Genomic DNA, 17673 nt, shown 5'->3' with positions numbered 1-17673 from the left:
AAATGTTAGACCTAATACCATAAAAACCCTAGAGGAACACATAGGTAGTACCATTCAGGACATAGGCATGGGCAAAGACTTCATGTCTAAAACACCAAAAGCAACGGCAGCAAAAGCCAAAATTGACAAATGGGATCTCATTAAACTAAAGAGCTTCTGCACAGCAAAAGAAACTACCATCAGAGTGAACAGGCAACCTACAGAATGGGAGAACATTTTTGCAATCTACTCATCTGACAAAGGGTGAATATCCAGAACCTACAAAGAACTCAAACAAATTTACAAGAAAAAAACAAACAACCCCATTAAAAAGTGGGCAAAGGATATGAACAGACATTTCTCAAAATGTTTTTGCTTTTTAATAGCCATGCTGGCTTGTGTGAGATGGTATCTCAGTGTGGTTTTGATTTGTCTTTTTCTGACGATTAGTGATGTTTGGCATTTTTTCATATGTTTGTTGGTCACATGATGTCTTTATTTGAGAAGTGTCTGTATATGTCCTTTGCTCCTTTTTAAAGAGGTTATTTGTTTTTTGCTTGTTGAATTAAGTTCCTTATACACTCTGGATATGAGGCCTTTGTTGAATGCATAGTTTGTTAATATTTTCTCCCATCCTGTAGGTTATCTGTCTACTCTGTTGATAGTTTCTATTGTTGTACAAGCTCTTTTGTTTAATTAGGTCTTACTTGTCAAATTTTGTTTTCATTGCAATTGTTTTTGAGCATTTAATGATAAATTCTTTCTCAAGTCAATTTCCAGAATGGTGTTTCTTATATTTTCTTCAGGATTTTTACAGTTTGACGTCTTACATTTAAATTTTTAATCCATCTTGAGTTAATCTTTGTATATGGAGAAACAAAGAGGTCCAGTTTTATTATTCTGCATAGGGCTATCCAGCTGTCCCAGCACTGTTTATTGAATATGAAGTCCTTTTCTCATTGCTCATTTTTAATGACTTTCTCAAATATCAGATGGCTGCAGCTGTACAGCTTTATTTCTGGGTCCTTTATTCTGTTCCATTAGTCTATGTGTTTATTTTTGTACTATTACCAAGATGTTTTGGTTACTGTAGCCTTATAGTATAGTTTGAAGTTGGGTAATATGATGCCTTCATTTTGTTCCTTTTGGGTGGGATTTCTTTGGCTGCTTGGGCTCTTTTTTGGTTCCATATGAATTTTAGAATAGTTTTCTTCTAATTCTGTGAAAAAAGACATTGGCAGTTTGAGAGGAATGATACTGAATCTCTAGATTGCTTTGGCCAGTATGGCCATTTGAACTATATCGATTCTTTCAATACATAAGCATGGAATGTTTTTCCATTTGCTTGTATCATCTATGATTTCTTTCAGCAGTGTTTTGTAGTTCTCTTTATAGAGATCTTTTGCCTCCTTGGTTAGATGTATTCCTAGGTATTTTATTGTTTCTGTGGCTATTGTAGATGGGATCAAGTTCTTGATATGGCTCTTAGCTTGAATGTTATTGGTGTATGAAAATGCTACTGATTTTTGCACATTGATTTTGCATCCCAAAATTTTACTGAAGTTGTTTATCAGTTCCGGGAGCCCTTTGGCAGAATCTTTCGGGTTTTCTAGATATAGAATTCTGTTGTCCACCAAAAGAATAAGTCTTCTTTTCCTATTTGGATGCTTTTTATTTATTTCATCTGCCTGATTGCTCTGGCTGGAACTTCTAGTACTATGTTGAACAGTAGTGGTGAGAGTGAGGATTATTGTCTTATTTTAGTTCTCAGGCGGAATGCTTCCAGCTTTTGACCACTCAGTGTTATGTTGACTGGGGGTTTGTCATAGACAGCTCTTATTTTGAGGTATGTTCTTGATATGGTTTGGCTCTGTGTTACCACCGAAATCTCATCTTGAATTGTAATCCCCATGTGTCGAGGGAGAGACCTGGTGGGAAGTGATTGGAATATGGGGGTGATTTTTAATGGTTTAGCACCATTCTCCTACTGCTATCTCATGACAGAGTTCTCATGAGCTCTAATGGTTTAAAGGTGTAGCACTTTTCACCTTGCTCTCTCTCTCCTGCTACCATGAAAAACATGCCTTGGTTCCCCTTTGCTTTTCACCATGATTGTAAGTTTTCTGAGGACTCCCCAGCCATGTAGAACTATGAGTCACTTAGACCTCTTTTATTTATAAATTACCCAGTCTCAGGTAGGTCTTTGTGGTAGTGTGAAAATGAATGAATACAGTTCCTTCAATGCCTAGTTTGTTGAGAGTTTTTATTATGAAGTGATATGGGTTTTATTAGACACTTTTTCTGCTTCTATTGAGATAATCATATAGTTTTTATTTTTGATTCTGTTTATGTGGTGTATCTTATTTATTGATTTGCATTTGTTGCAGCAGGCTTTTATCTCAGGAATGAGGCGTAATTGACAGTGTTGTATTAACTTTATGATGTGCTGCTGGATTTGGCTTGCCTTTTTTTTTTTTTTTTTTTTTTTTTTTTTGAGGATTTTTGTGTCTATTTTCATCAGGCACAATGACCTGTAGTCTTCCCTTCCTTTCCCTTTCCTTCCCTTCCCCTCCCCTCCCCTCCCTCCCTCCCTTCCCCTCCCCTCCCTTCCCCTCCCCTCCCTTCCCCTCCCCTCCCCTCCCTTCCCTTCCCTTCCCTCCCCTCCCCTCGCCTCTCCTCCCCTCCCCTCCCTTCCCTTCCCTCCCCTCCCCTCCCCTCCCCACCCCTCCCCTCCCTTCGCCTCCCCTCGCCTCCCCTCACCTCCCCTCCCTTCCCTTCCCTGTTTTGCCAGGTTTGACTATCACAATGATGCTGGCTTCACAGATTAGTTAGGCAGGAGTCCCTCTTCCTTGATTTTTAGAATACTTTCAGTATAATTAATACTAGCTCTATTTTGTATAACTGGTAGAATTTGGCTGTGAATCCATCTGGTCTGGGGCTTTTTTTTTGGTTGGCAGATTTTTTTAAATTACTGATTCAATTTTGGAACTCAATATTGATCTGCTCAGGATATCAGTTTCTTCCTGATTCAATCTTGGGGGGATTGTGTGTTTCTAGGAATTGGGATTGGTTGGAATGTCACCTTTGTTGTTTTTGAACTGTGCTTATTTGGATCTTCTCTCTCTTTCTTACTTTCTCTCTTTCTTTCGATGGAGTCTTGCACTGTCGCCCAGGCTGGAGTGCAATGGCAAGATCTTGGCTCACTGCAACCTCTGCCTCCCGGGTTCAAGCGATTCTCCTGCCTCAGCCTCCTGAGTAGCTGGGATTATAGGTGCCTACCATTACACCTGGCCAATCTTTTGTATTTTTAGCAGAGATGGGGTTTCACTATGTTTCCAGGCTGGTCTCCAACTCCTGACCTTGTGATCTGCTCACCTCAGCCTCCTAAAGTGCTGGGATAACAGGCGTGAGCCACCATGCCCAGCCTTCTCTCTTTCTATGTTAAGCTAGCTAGTGGTCTATTGAGCTTATTTGTCTTTTCAAGAAACCAGCTTTTGGTTTCATTGATTGTTTGTATGAATTTTGGGTCTCAAATTTGTCATGACACTAACTAATCATTTAATCAGTCCTTTAATGGCTGCATCTTCTTGATGGAAGGTAGCCTGCATGAGGGCTAGAATTGGGTTCATCTTGTTCAGCACTTGGCCTCCAGTGGCTGTGTCATGGGTCTTCAATAAGAAAATATATTTTTCGAGTGAATGTTCAGGAAGAAAGGGTATTCCAATTGTTAACTCCCGAGAAATGATTAGTTAGAAAAACAGAACTTCCAAATCATAAGCAGAAATAAGGCACAGAAAGGATTGTAAAATAGCAGACAGTAGGACAACAAAATAAGTCTATTGCAGGAGGACACCTTGGAAATTCAAAAGCATTTCTATTCATTGTTAAAATAAATACATAAATACAGTTCAAAATTCAGCATAATTTCATCACATTTCAACACCTTTTATCCATGCATTTATCCCCATAATTCTCCTACAAAACCTGTTATTTGGAAATAAATATAAAATTATTGGCAGTGTCCAAATACAATAATTTAAAATTAAAGCAACTTGAACATATTGCTTATTTACTTTATCTACCTGAAATAATCTCCTGTCTCCTCCCTTTTATCTAGTAGACAAACTCAACTTTTAAGTCAGTCGTTCCCAACTTTGAGACTTCTGGATGAGCTTCAGAGAGTATGTGTGAACCCTCTAAAATCTTATACTCCTTTCATATGAATGCATGAATATGTGTTTTTGTAAGAAAGAGTTACAGGAAGCTTGGAAGATGGATGCAGTTATTTGGGAATCCAAAAAATAAACTGGGAAGAGGTATTTGGCTACTGGTAAATGACGATTGCAACCACTAAGGAGAAATAATGAGGAACCCCCTTTTCCCTAATGTATCATGCTCAGAGAACAGTGGCTAGGAATGTTGTCTGGAATGGAAATTGTCACCTTCTGCCTTCTGCTCCCGTTTTCTATTCTATATTTATGCCTCACATCTTTTTCCCTTTACTTCCCTTCAGGTTTAAATTAGCCATTCACTACCTTGCGGTCTTCAGGGTAGTAAAAGTTCAGTGTTAGTCAAATAATTAAAATTTGAACTCTGAAACTAGAAGCTGAATGACAGTTATACTGCTAACCAGAAATTTCTAGTCAGTGGTAAAATATTGAATGATTCAAGTAGAAAGATGTATAACAAAACTGTTATTAGAGCTATTAAGTTTAAAATATAGTTATTTAACATGAAAGATTATTCAAATGCATGCATAACTGACAAATTTACAATGATTTGACTTCTCTGGCTAAAATAGTTGTTCAAATTTATAAGATTTTTTTAACTTGCCATATTTTGCTGACTTAATACTTTTAGGTTATATAAAGTTGAACTAACACATATTAGTATAAAATATGGTTAATGCATGTACAGATTTAAAATGAGTTAGCTGAACCAAATATATCTTGTCTAATATCCATTTGAAATACATAATCACTTAGGGTAATGTATGCCAAGAAACATAAATATATTAGGCCTGGAGTAAAACCAAGCCACTCATATTATCTAAACAAAGATTTTATTTCCTGTAGTACCTACCAGGTATCATTTACCTGTTTCCTTATTAAGAGAACAATAACATTAACAGGGTTAGGAGAGTGCTTAACTAAAATAACACATTTTTCCTTTTTCCTGCAGGCAGTGGTGGCTAATTAGACATAAGTAGGAGTTATTGGACAGACTTTTAAGAGTACTCTAAAAGGTGGCTAAGCCATCTGAGAGAATGCCCCCATTTTACCTTCATTTTTCTCTTCGTATTCAAAACATTAAAGTAATTGCTGAACCTTCAGCATCTTGTAACATGGAGGCAGTGTTGAGGATGGAACCACACAGTAGATATGCAGATAAAAGTAATGAATCTTGGGAGCAATGGTAACAACAAGTAGTAGTCTTCAGTCGCCTTGTTGTCACCATTTTACTGCCTACCTTCAGGTTTTACCAAGGGCAAAAAATAAACTCCTATCTAATTTAAGTTATTAATCTTGCTAGCAGCCAAATCAACCTTCTCCAATTAAGGTTAATACCTCCAATTAAGTAATACCTTCTCCAATTAAGAATGTGGCTGAATTATTTTTTTAAAAAATTAACATTGGTAGCTAAAGTAATGGTGACTGCCCAAATTTGAAAGTCTCCACTCATCTTACTGAAAACCCTACAAATCAACAGGAAAAAAAATTCATACAATTCCATGCCTCCATCATTACTAGAAAACAGAAATTTTTTTTAAACCATAAATATCAACATCAATTTCCAAGCAAGCTTTCTCTTGAGATCTTGCTGAAGCCTTTGCATAGCAAAAAATAAATAAATAAACAAATAAAGAAAGAAAGAAAGAAAAAGAAAAGAAAGAGAAAGCTAAAATCATCTCCATTAAGAAAAAGTCCACCTCCAAAGTGAAAAATTGAAGAATGAAATCCCATAGCTTAAAATAATATTAGAAAGGGACTTAAAACATCAAACTTGAGAAGACATTAAGAGACTGGATGAAGGCAGAGGTGGCATTAACAGACTGAATGAGAAAAAGGAAAAGAAAAGAGGGAGAAAATTTAGGATTTTGTAAAACAAAAGAATCCAAATTTTTTCCTTAGCAATCTACCCTGAGAGCTGTTTATTAAAGAAACTGCATTTAACCTTACTCGTGTAAGAGGGGGCCCAAAACTAGAATTCCTTCCATCAACCCCCAAATTTTAACCCCATTCATGTAATGCATAGACACAAGCAACATTTATCTATTCAAAGCCACTATCAAAAGGAAACAAAAAATTAAAACTTTTTACCTGATGAAAAAATATTCTCTAAAATTATATATGAAAAAAAGGAGAAATCTCTACCCTAACGCTCTGAACTAAATCAAATATATCAAACCCACATTTGGGGATATGTTAAAAACAAAAACAAAACAAAAACAAAGGTGGAAAATATCATTAATCTGAAATAAAAAGCCTTAGAATAGAAGTGGACAAAAAAAAAAAAAAAAAAGAAAGAAAGAAAATGAGAGTTGTTTGAATTCAAGAAGCACATAGACGACAAGACAAGAAAGAAGCTTTTGAGAAATGACTAACTTACAAAATGCTCAAAGTGAATATGGATTGAAATAAATATTTAGTAAGAGGCATTGAAAAAAAGCCAGAAAATAACCAACAGAATGGAAATGGGAGTTAGCCACACAATGTAAAAGGAACCAGAGAGAAAGTAACTGAAATAGAAGACTAGCAAAAAATAGAGTCCTTGAAAAGGATAAACAAAGCAATGTAACCAAATTAATATTTAACACTGTAAGAATACTTTCCAGGAAAAAAACACTTGTATCTTTATATTGAAAGGGTCTTATGGCTATCTGGAAAAATTAGAAATTGATCTCAGACTATAAACTCTATTAGTTCCATCAGTCTATTTTTCCATCCCTGTATACATACCACAAAGTCACATTTACTGTATTGATATAATATACCTGGAAGTCTGGTATTATGAGTACTTCAACTGTGTAGTTTTCCATTGTATTTATTCCATTTATATTTCCATAGAAGTTTTTAAATCAGCCTTTCATTTTCCCTAGTAAATTGTTCTCCTTTCATTAGAATTTCATTGAATCTGTACATTAATTTGGTGAGAACAAATACATTTACAATAATTGTGTCTTCCATGAATATGGTATGTCCTTATAATTTCTCTTAATAGTGTTTTATAGTTTTCAATTACTAGTATTCATTTTAGTTTGTATGTTTTAAAAATAAATATATAGAAGAATTTAAATACATTTCTTTTTAAAATTACTTGGTTGATAGACTGAGTACATATTAATAAATATGGCAGTGTACTCATTTAAAAAATGGTTTTTTTACTTTATCCCTTTCATCTCTTTATGGTAGTGCACTCATAATTTATTTCTCCCTTGAGTAAAAAATACAAGAATTCTAAACATTAGCATCAACAGTGTAACTTTTATTTTGCCATTTTTGATGCCAAAACACAAAACTGTTTCAACTGAAATTTTAATATACAATTAATATACATTTTGATGTCTAATACAAAACATGATAAAATATCCAATGTAAAAATGTATTTATCAGCAAATGCATACTTTGTTATATAATGTTTCATTGCATCATTTGTACCAAAAAATTGTCAAATTTTGTCTTCTTATATGCTCATATTATAAATATTTTAAGAAGTATAATAGTTTAAAAAATTATATAGTGTAAGGGAAATTTATTGTCTCTCAGTCCTGGATCCTGCAAGTATGAAATCAAGGTATCAACAGGGTTGGTTTATTCTGAGGGCTGTAAAGGACAATTTGTTCCATGTTTATCTCCTAGCCTCTGAAAGTTTCCTGGCAATCTCTGTGATTATTTGGCTTGTAGACACATCACTCCAGTCTCTGCCTTCATGTTCATGTGTCATGCTCTCTGTGTGTCTATTTCCAAGTTCTCCCTTTTTATAAGAACACCATTCATATTTATTCCAGTATAATATTATTTGTGTTGTTTCTCCTTTTTACAGCTTTATTGAGGTATAATTGACAACTAAAAATTGAATATATTTGAGGTTTGCCATGTGATATTTTGATATATGTCTACATTGTGAAATGATTACTATAGTCGAGATAATTAACATAAACATCACCTCACACAGTTACCTCCTTCTTTTGATGGTAAGAATATTTAAGATTTACGCTCTTGGAAAATTTCAAGAATATAATACATTACTGTTAAGTATAGTTACCATGCTATATATTAAGTCTCCAGAGCTTATTCATCTTATAACTGCAAGTGTATACATTTGACCAAACCCCATTTTATCTCCCCACTTCCTCTTCCTTCTCTTCTCCTGGTAATCACCCTTTTACTATGTTTCTTTGAGTTCAACTTTTTAAGACTTTAGATATATAAGTGAGATCACGAAGTATTCACTTTTCTCTGTCTGGCTTATTTCACTTAGCATAATATCCTCCAGGATCATCCATGTCTTCACAAATGGTAGGATTTCTTTCTTGTTTATGCTGAGTAATATTCCATTGTATATTCATATCACATTTTCTTTATTTACCTGTTGATAGACACTTAGGTTCATTTCATGTCTTGGCTATTGTGAATAACACTGCTAGTTACATCTTTAATGACTAAGGTCACATCCTGAGATGGTTAAGGACTTCAACATGTGAATTTTGAAGGGACACCATTAAACACATAAAAACAATTACTTTGGTATTGTAAATACTTTAGACATGCAGATTTTAAATATTTACTCAAATCCCTACTTTATCATAAGATATACAAAAATTAAGAATAAAAACTACAAAATTCCCAGGGAGAAACCAGGAAATTTACACAAGTCAATTAATGTTAAGAAATACAGTCTTGTATGAAAGTGAAGTATCCTTTTTACTCTTGACTGAAAAGTTTATGGTCCCTCAAGGTAGAATATAAACTTAACTACTTTACTACATATCCTATTTTGTTTTACAATGATCCTGAGTAGGTTTATTTTCCTTATTGTACTATAAATTTTGCAAGTTAATTATGTAAAATTTTATTTTCAATTTAATACCAATGTGCTGTAGATAGTAGGAGTTTAATAATTATTTTTTCAAAGAATGAAAAATGGTGATGGTATTGAAAAAGAACTGATTATATAGAAATAATCATATGGCAATATACAAGGCAATGCTATCATTGTGTTTTTTAATACAACATATATTTCATTTGAGTAAACATTCTTTGCATGGTGTCTTTTATTTCAAATGGTTGCACAAAGATTGTTAGGTGGATATGTCAGAACTGCTGCACCTTCCACTATATTATACTCCAAGGTGAAATGTGGCATCTGCTACACAATGCACAACACAACACCAGAATGATTCTATTACCCAGGAGCAACGTCAAGTCTGACTGAAAGCATAGTGGCTCAGATTTAGGACAGTCAAAAACTATAATTACCCAAAGATAAATTTGACCAGAAAGGTAGAATTACGCTATTATTTTGCGAAGAAATCCATTGACTCTTTTGGGACAACAGTAAAATAACCCTTAGGCATTTAAGTAGATTACGATCAAAGTTACATGCCACGTAATTACACAGAAAAATATTTTTGAAGCTGTAGATTTTATGAAAATGTTGAAGTTGTGGATTCAGTTTCTCAAATATACTGGAATTTTCTCCAGTCTCTTAAATTGCAATGAAAGAGAATTGGTAATAAATGCAATATAAATGCAATAAATGCAATAATAATAAATGCAATATTACAACTGCTGCAGATTCCATAGCCGTAATAGGAATCAGCCAAGCATGATCATACTTTTGATTTTTCAAATTTCAAGGTCATGGCTTTTAGTTTTTTAAGTTTATGATAATTTTGCACTATATACCATAATAGAGAAAGGTTTCAATATCAAAATACAATATATTTTCCTAATTTTTACTGCAATTGTTGAGCAGGAAGATGTACCTACTTATTTTGAGGATTCCAGTACTTTAGTGTGTTTTCCACATTTCAGTTTAAGGTAGCAGAATGAGCACAGTTTTAAAGTCACCTTGACTTTCCTATAAATGTCATATCAGACATATTCCAGAGCTTACAGGCAGAAGCTCTTTGCTCATTGAGGGAGTTGACAGGTAGATTCTCACCCAGCGATTTAATTAGATTTCCATTCAAAACTTTTAGCAAGCACTTAGGATTTGTCGTCAATAAGCAAAAGTGCATAGAAGCCAATTTGTCTTTTACAAATATCTTTCCTAGTTTGCTTTTTCCTTTCCACGTTGTTTATACAAGTATAGATATGTTAAATTATTTTATGAATAAATCGTTAATTTTTTTTCCTTAAAGAAAAGCCCTTCCTCATTCAAGGATTAAACAAATACATATTTTCATAAGTTAAATGGTATTAAACATATACTGAAGACTTTTAAATATTTAACTATACCATACATAGAATTCTTTTGTTTCCCAAAGATTGTAATCTTCACTTATTAATTTTACAAAAGTGAGCTAGTATCACTAAGAAGAATAGTGTAAATCTGGGGATTGGGGGACTATAACAAATTCCTGGGCTGCTGGATTGCAATTCCTTGGTAAGAGAGGAATTGAAAAGACATAGTGCTGAACTTCATCATTGATTATCCCAGAGTTTCAGTTAGTATGCCAACATGTTTCCCAAGATTCCACAGAATGAGTGTTAAAAAGAATATTTGTGAGAGTGTTGACTTCTTGGATAATTGACACAAAATCTTAATGGAACTGGATTCCAAAGCTTTTGTGCCTACTGCATTAAGGTCAATTCTTCCACCTCTTTTAAAAGGTCCTCTGAGCACCAGCCCTTATACACCTGCATAATTTCCCTTATGCTCTCAGAAACTTCTATTCAAAACAGATCACTAAGTGGTCCCCACACAAACTTTACATTTTTTCTCTTTCATCCTATTGGTCATATTGTTCCTTTGCCTGGTATTATTTCTAACTAGCATGCTAGATCCTTCACTAGCCTATCTACCTCTTTCCAACTCCACCTATCAAGAATGAAATCTTGTTCAAGGTGGAGTTCAGAACATTACTTCCTTCACAAACCTTGTCTTGATTCTAGCAACAAAATATGGTTTTTGCCTCCCCTATACAAGTGTTTACAACTGTCTTACACAGCTACATTTTCACCTTAACTATAATTCAGTTTTGTGTGTGTGTGTGTGTGTGTGTGTCTTGCTTTTCAGCATCTTAAGGATAGAGAAAATATTTGTTTTACACACATTTGGAATTCCAGTTTAAAGTGTTTGGATTAGATTCCATTTACATTAAATTCCAGAAAGCATGAACTAATCTACAGTGATGAAAAATAGATGAGTAGTTGCCTGGGGATGGGGATGGTGGAGAGAGAGGACAGGTGGGCAGAGAGATTGTTACAAAGGATATGAGGGAAATTTTATAAAGTTGAATATATTCACTCTCTTACTTTTGGTGATGGCCTCATGGAAATGTATACATAGCTCAAAACTTAGTATTTAAATATGTGTTATTGTTTGCCAGTTATACTTCAATAAAACTGTTTACAAACCAGTGTTGGTGCATTAAAGAAAATAGAGTTCTTTGCGAAAGAATATCAGGGCAGTGGGTGGAGACTCTTTCTGGAGATAGCAATGAAGTGTACTCACAACAAATGAGAAGGAACTAACTTCATGGAATGTCAGAAATAGATTTATCCACATAGAGGGAACAGCTACAAAATAGTAAAGAACTTGGAGTAGTCCTGAAACTAAGAGGAACTAAGGAACTCAGAAGTGAGGCAAGGGATGGCATTAGAATGGTGTCAGGGGCACCTCAAGATCAAGAGTTTGATTTTATTTGACATAAAAAAGGAAATTATTAAAGGCTCTAAAGCAGCACTGTGTGTTTACCTAATCAGATTCATGTTCTCAAAAGATTACTCTCTCTACTATTTGAATAATGAATCCATACGTCTGTGTGTTGGGTGAGGATAAGGGTGTGAGACTGGAGATGGGGATTAAAGTAGAAGCTGGAAGATTAAGTATCCTGGCAAAATGAGAGTGATGAAAGTGGATTGGGTGTGATAAAAGTGCAGATGGAAAAGTGTGAACAGATTCTGGATACATTTTAGAGATATCAGTCATGACACTTGTAAATGGTTTTAGTAAGTTTGATATCAAACAAAAAAGAATTAAGCATTATGATTAAGTTTATGTCTCTAAGGAACTAGTGAAAGGTTGCTGAGATGGAAAAGACTACAGGAAGAACTGGTTCAGAGTTCTTATTTGAATGTTATATTTCAAATGGTTGTGAAATGCTCAGGTGGAGATATTGAAACATCTGGGAATTTGAAAGAAGGCCTAGGTTAAAGATAAATCATAGTTAGATTATAACACACACACACACACACACACGACACTGTTTGATGTTTAAATACTTTGAAGAATTCTCCCCATTTATCTTACTGAGACTATATGCCAGATAAGTGCAGACCCATTGAGCTGGTTCCAGTGGTTCTTCAACAGCGTCAGTCTCTACTGACCTCTCATAGTGGCAAGTTTCTCATCTTGCTAGACTTTACCGTAATGAGTCAGCTTGTCTTTGTTATAACATAGATCTGAAATACAAGCCAGTTATTTTACTTGGTTATCAAAGAAACAGCAACCTCTGTCAGTCCCGGAGGAATAAAAGGTGGTAGGTTGTTCTCTCAGAAGGTGACTTTTCTAAAGATTCTCAAAGTAATTCTGATCAGCAATAATTTGAATCTTACTCTTCGACTTTCAAAAAAAGCTAAAAATCATGTAAATGGATTATTACTATATTGATGGTATTTAAGGCCAGGAGAATGAATAGGATCACCTGGGAGAGAGAGAAGAGAATCCTTCAGCTGAGGAAGTCATAGGAAAGTTCAGCATTCAGAAATCTGGCACAGGGAGAGGGCTTAGCAACAATGACTGATTGGAAGTATACGAAGGGGTAGGAGAAAAATTAAGAATGTATAGTGTCAAAAAACCTAGGAGGAGGGATTTCTGAGAGTCGATCAACTATATTAAATGTTGCTGAAGGCTGAGTAAGATGCAATGTAGGTTATATATCCAGTTCCCAGTACACATCCTGGAACTCAGGAGGCATTCAGTGTTTTGTTGCTTGACTGCTATAACATCTTATCATATACTCCCTTAGAAAATATGATGAACCGTTGTTTATTATTGTAGGAATTCTTATATTGTCTGCCCAGTAAAAAAGAAGATCATATAGATATCTACAAAAGACTCTATCTGAAACTACTGTGGGGAAAAGCACATAGGCTTGGGAAATTTGATTGCAGCATGAATACCAGTCCAAAATAATGCAATCGCTATAATAAAGTGCTGAATTTTTATTAGGTTTTGACTATTCCCTTTACTCTGAGATTTAGAAAGAGCTTTGAAGATACACACTTGGAAAAGCAGGGCTGGAACTGAGGCAGAAGGGAACTTTTCAGTTCTCCAATCAGTTAGATGAGTGGTGAGGACTGACCTATTTGTTACCTAAATTCAGGGCAGCTGCAAGGACAAGGCAGGTATTCCTCTATGCTCTAGAAATGTTATTTCAAAGAAATTGACATTCCTGTCACTAAGATCTATTCGTAGAAATATTTCATTTTAAATAGTCTGATAGGATTTTAATGTGTTTTAGTTATATTGGAAAAGGAAAAGCAACAGAAATATAGCTTTAGTTATTAAAAACAAAACAAAACAAAAAGATACACACACAAAGTAACAGAAAACAAAGCCCAAACTCCCCTCTCGTGGCTAGGATAATTTATCTTTCTATAAGGTAATTCCTTAAGGGCATCTTCCTTGAGATTTTTTTCTCTTGATTTATGACTTCTTTTCTATTAAACCTTTTTCAAGCAGGGCCAATCTGACTGTTGAATGATTGACAGAGTTTAAACCTCTGCTAAGACATCAAGCTCAAAAGGTTCAAAAACTGTGATAGATCACAGAACGAAGTTGTTACAAAGGAATTTAAAAATATAAGCCAATAAGCCATAGTTAAGTAAAATGTAGGTTCTATCCAGTTATAATTTTCTGGGTTCAAGGCAACATTTCTTCATTCTAACTTCAGAAACCTGGGTTTTAGTCTTCTAATATAAAAGACTGTATTCCTAATTTGTATGAAAATGGAACACATTGAATATTTAATGATATGCTTCATATAGATTGAAAACTAGTTTTTAATTTTGTATATCCTTAATTATATTTTAACTTAACGAAGTTATTCACTATTTTGATTAAGCATTTCCTACATTATGTATAGAGAAAGTGGCTGGCATACAAGTGAGGGGATTAATTTTGGAAACGGCAAAGTTAGATTAGTGAGGCAACTATTTAGTCATTAAACTACATTTATTCAAACTACATCAAACTATTTAGTCAAAACTACATTTCCAATGATTTCAATCTAATTATTAAATTATTAATAAGTATTACAAAAGAAAATATATGAACAATACTGGTATTGAAGAATACATTAATATGTATTTTACATGTCATGTACCCATAAATATTTACTAAGGATAAATACATGGGCTCAATGTGGAAAATTTGTAGTTTTAAAAATAACACTTAATATATAGATAATGCAATTCTATGAAATACATTCTTTTATATCATTTTTATGGAATGTGTTTTATGAATCATTCAAAAAAGAGTTCACTTTTCATTATTCTTTAGAGATGTTGAATTACCAAGAAAAGTTGAAAATTCAAAAATAGCTTTTGGAATTCTAACTATAAGTGTTCCTGACAAGTACACACAAGCCTCTTTATCTATACCATATCAACGTTAAATCATTTAAATAGGAGTTTAAGTAAGCGAAGGAATATCTAAAATTATTTAGAACATTGAAAGGTTTTGGAATGAGTTAGTTTTTGTTCACTATTTTACCTGGGCATATCATAAAGACATTAAAAAATGTACATGGAGAAAAAGCTTTTCCCAGTATAAGGTCAACATCTAGTTTTAGGAGAAGGTGGCAGAAATTCAGTAAGTAGGAAAGACGGTATCAATGCAGATGTAATTGTCATAACTCACAAGGATTTAGGGGTAAAACATCTTGGATCTTCACCCATAGACCCAGGGGACAGCAGAAATGTTTTAAGCTCAGTTTAGACCACTAAGTTTAGTTGGTGGTCCCCAAGGACAGTGACTAGAAAGCCAAATCAAAATGTCTAAGGAGACCTAGTATACTTAGGCCCATTTAGGCTGTTGGATTAAGCAAGGGGGATAGTGTATGGGCAGCAGAATGCCCTGGGCAATTGTTTTATTCTGATACTAAGTTTGGTCTATGCAGAGGTTGATATCTGGATTGAAGTGAAACACCAAGCAGTGGTTAGAGGTGCAACTGTAAGGTTAACTCCTAAGGATATGGGATTTGGAGTGATTTTCCTGGTCCCAATCAAAGTAGGTGGGGTTAGGGAAATGGGACAAGAGTACAATGTTATTAAGTTAGTACAGGTAAAACGACGGGAGTAGATGAGATATCATTCATTTTACGGGTGTGTTTAGCTTGATTAGACCTACTCAGGACAGGAGGTAGCAAAGGAATTCCAGATTCTGGCTGCTGATGATTTGGGGTCTCAAATATGCTAGACTGGATTAAAATAGTTTATACTTTGAACATCTGTTTTAGCAGTCAGCTAAAAGTGGAGAATGCAAGGACCATTTAACCATTAAGCACATCACATGTATGGATTGCAAAGGGATCTAAACCCACAAGAAGGAATGAAATGGCTCCACTTTCAAAGGATACAAATGTGAAATTTTAGTGAACAGTGATTCATGTTCTAATTAGCAGACCCAAATCTTCTTTGAAAGAGTTGGTATAATGTTTCCCAGTTTAGAATAGGCAAGATTGAGGAAAGTTATAGTCACTATCTCCTTGCTCTGTGGATTTACAACTAGTTACCACACAAAGTAGAGAAATGGCAGTCCAGTGACTCAGGGTCAGGTTCTCTGACTCAATGGTCAGAATTATTCTCCATTGGGTTTCCACTTAGGTCCTTCATTTTGCAAGGGAGGAAACTGAGGCTGCTTCTGAGTCATGCGGTAAACCAGAAATGCCATCAAGGTTATATTCCTGTCCAGTAGATTTTCTGCTGCATGATGTTTTTAGAATTAATTACTATATACATGTCTTTTCTACCTCACATGCATACCATCATCAAGATTACTTCTTCTGTTTCAGGGATGTTCAGATAATGATTCACTCTTTATTTTCAAAAAGGTTCCCTGCTTGAAGCTTTTACTGTGGGTTGGACAATTTATAATATGTGAGAAAGCAATGTGAAGTTAGGAAAATAAATTTCAGGCATTGATCGACAATCCCTGTTAAAAGTATTTTTTCCTATATTTTGTGGTGTCTAATAGCACACCATAATCACACCTAACAGTCTGCTTTAAAAGTTTCACTAAAGACTACTTCGTAGCAAGTTACACTAATGGCAAATCTTGTTAGAACATGTAATAAGAAGGCATCGTAGGAGTTGATAATCCTTTTTATAGTTGATAAAGTTCCTGGGCACACACCCTTGCTTTCATATACTTACAACTTCCTAAGAAATTAGTCTTTGAATGAATATCCTTTGTTTTTCCTTAACCAGGGGATTGTTTTTTCTGAAAGTTAAAAGAAACAATTTAAAGTATCTAACCCTGGTGTGAAACCATCCTATGCGGCTATTCTCTGGGTCAGTGGTCATTCACCTTCGTCTGCCTTATCTCCCACCTAAATGCATGCTACCAGTTCATGGAACATTCAAAGGACATGTACAAGATCCCCCTGAGCGCTAGAACAATCTTTTTGGTTGTGAACTAAAGGCTGACAGATTATCACTTTAACATGAATAATGATGAAATTGGGCACCAGTTATCTTTAAGAATGGTCAGTTTACATCTTGGCTAACACAGTGAAACCTCGTCTCAACTAAAAATACGAAAAATTAGCCCGGCATGGTGCGGGCGCCTGTGGTCCCAGCTACTCGGAAGGCTGAGGCAGAGAATTGCTTGAACTCGGGAGGCGAGTTTGTGGTGAACCCAAGATCGCCCCACTGTACTCCAAGCCTGGGTGACAGAGCAAGACTCCGTCTCAAAACAAAACAAAACAAAAGGATAGTTTAGAGAGTGGTACAAGGGATGAATTTAACATTATCGAAACAGGGATAATGAATTATAAAGGCAGCTCAATTAAAGCAACACTGGTATTTTAAATGATATTAAAAATGTCTGCACAGCCAACTGTATCCCTGGGAGCTTTGAAATAGTATTATCCATGGTCTTAGAATTGCAGTGCAGTTCAGAACTTGTGCAGATTAGTAGACAGCACTTTTAGGCTGTGGAGGAAGATGTGGAGTCAGAAGATGAAGAGGAGGAGGATATGAAATTCTTAAGTATATCTGAAAAGTGATCTGCCCCTGGAAGTAGTAGCAAGTTACCACAGAGATAAGTACAACATACTGCTGATGAAGAAGAAGATGATGACAACAATTTTGATGATGAGGAAACTGAAGAAAACTCCAGTGAAGAAATCTATATAAGGTATTCCAGCCAAAAATGCACAAAAATCAAACCAGAATGAAAAAGACATAAAATCATTAAAACCAAGATCAAAAAGTCAAAAATCCTTCAAAAAAAAAAAAA

Source organism: Chlorocebus sabaeus, chromosome 13, assembly GCF_047675955.1.
Source record: "Chlorocebus sabaeus isolate Y175 chromosome 13, mChlSab1.0.hap1, whole genome shotgun sequence".
Classification (NCBI taxonomy): domain Eukaryota; kingdom Metazoa; phylum Chordata; class Mammalia; order Primates; family Cercopithecidae; genus Chlorocebus; species Chlorocebus sabaeus.
Note: the sequence above shows the minus strand (reverse complement) of the source record.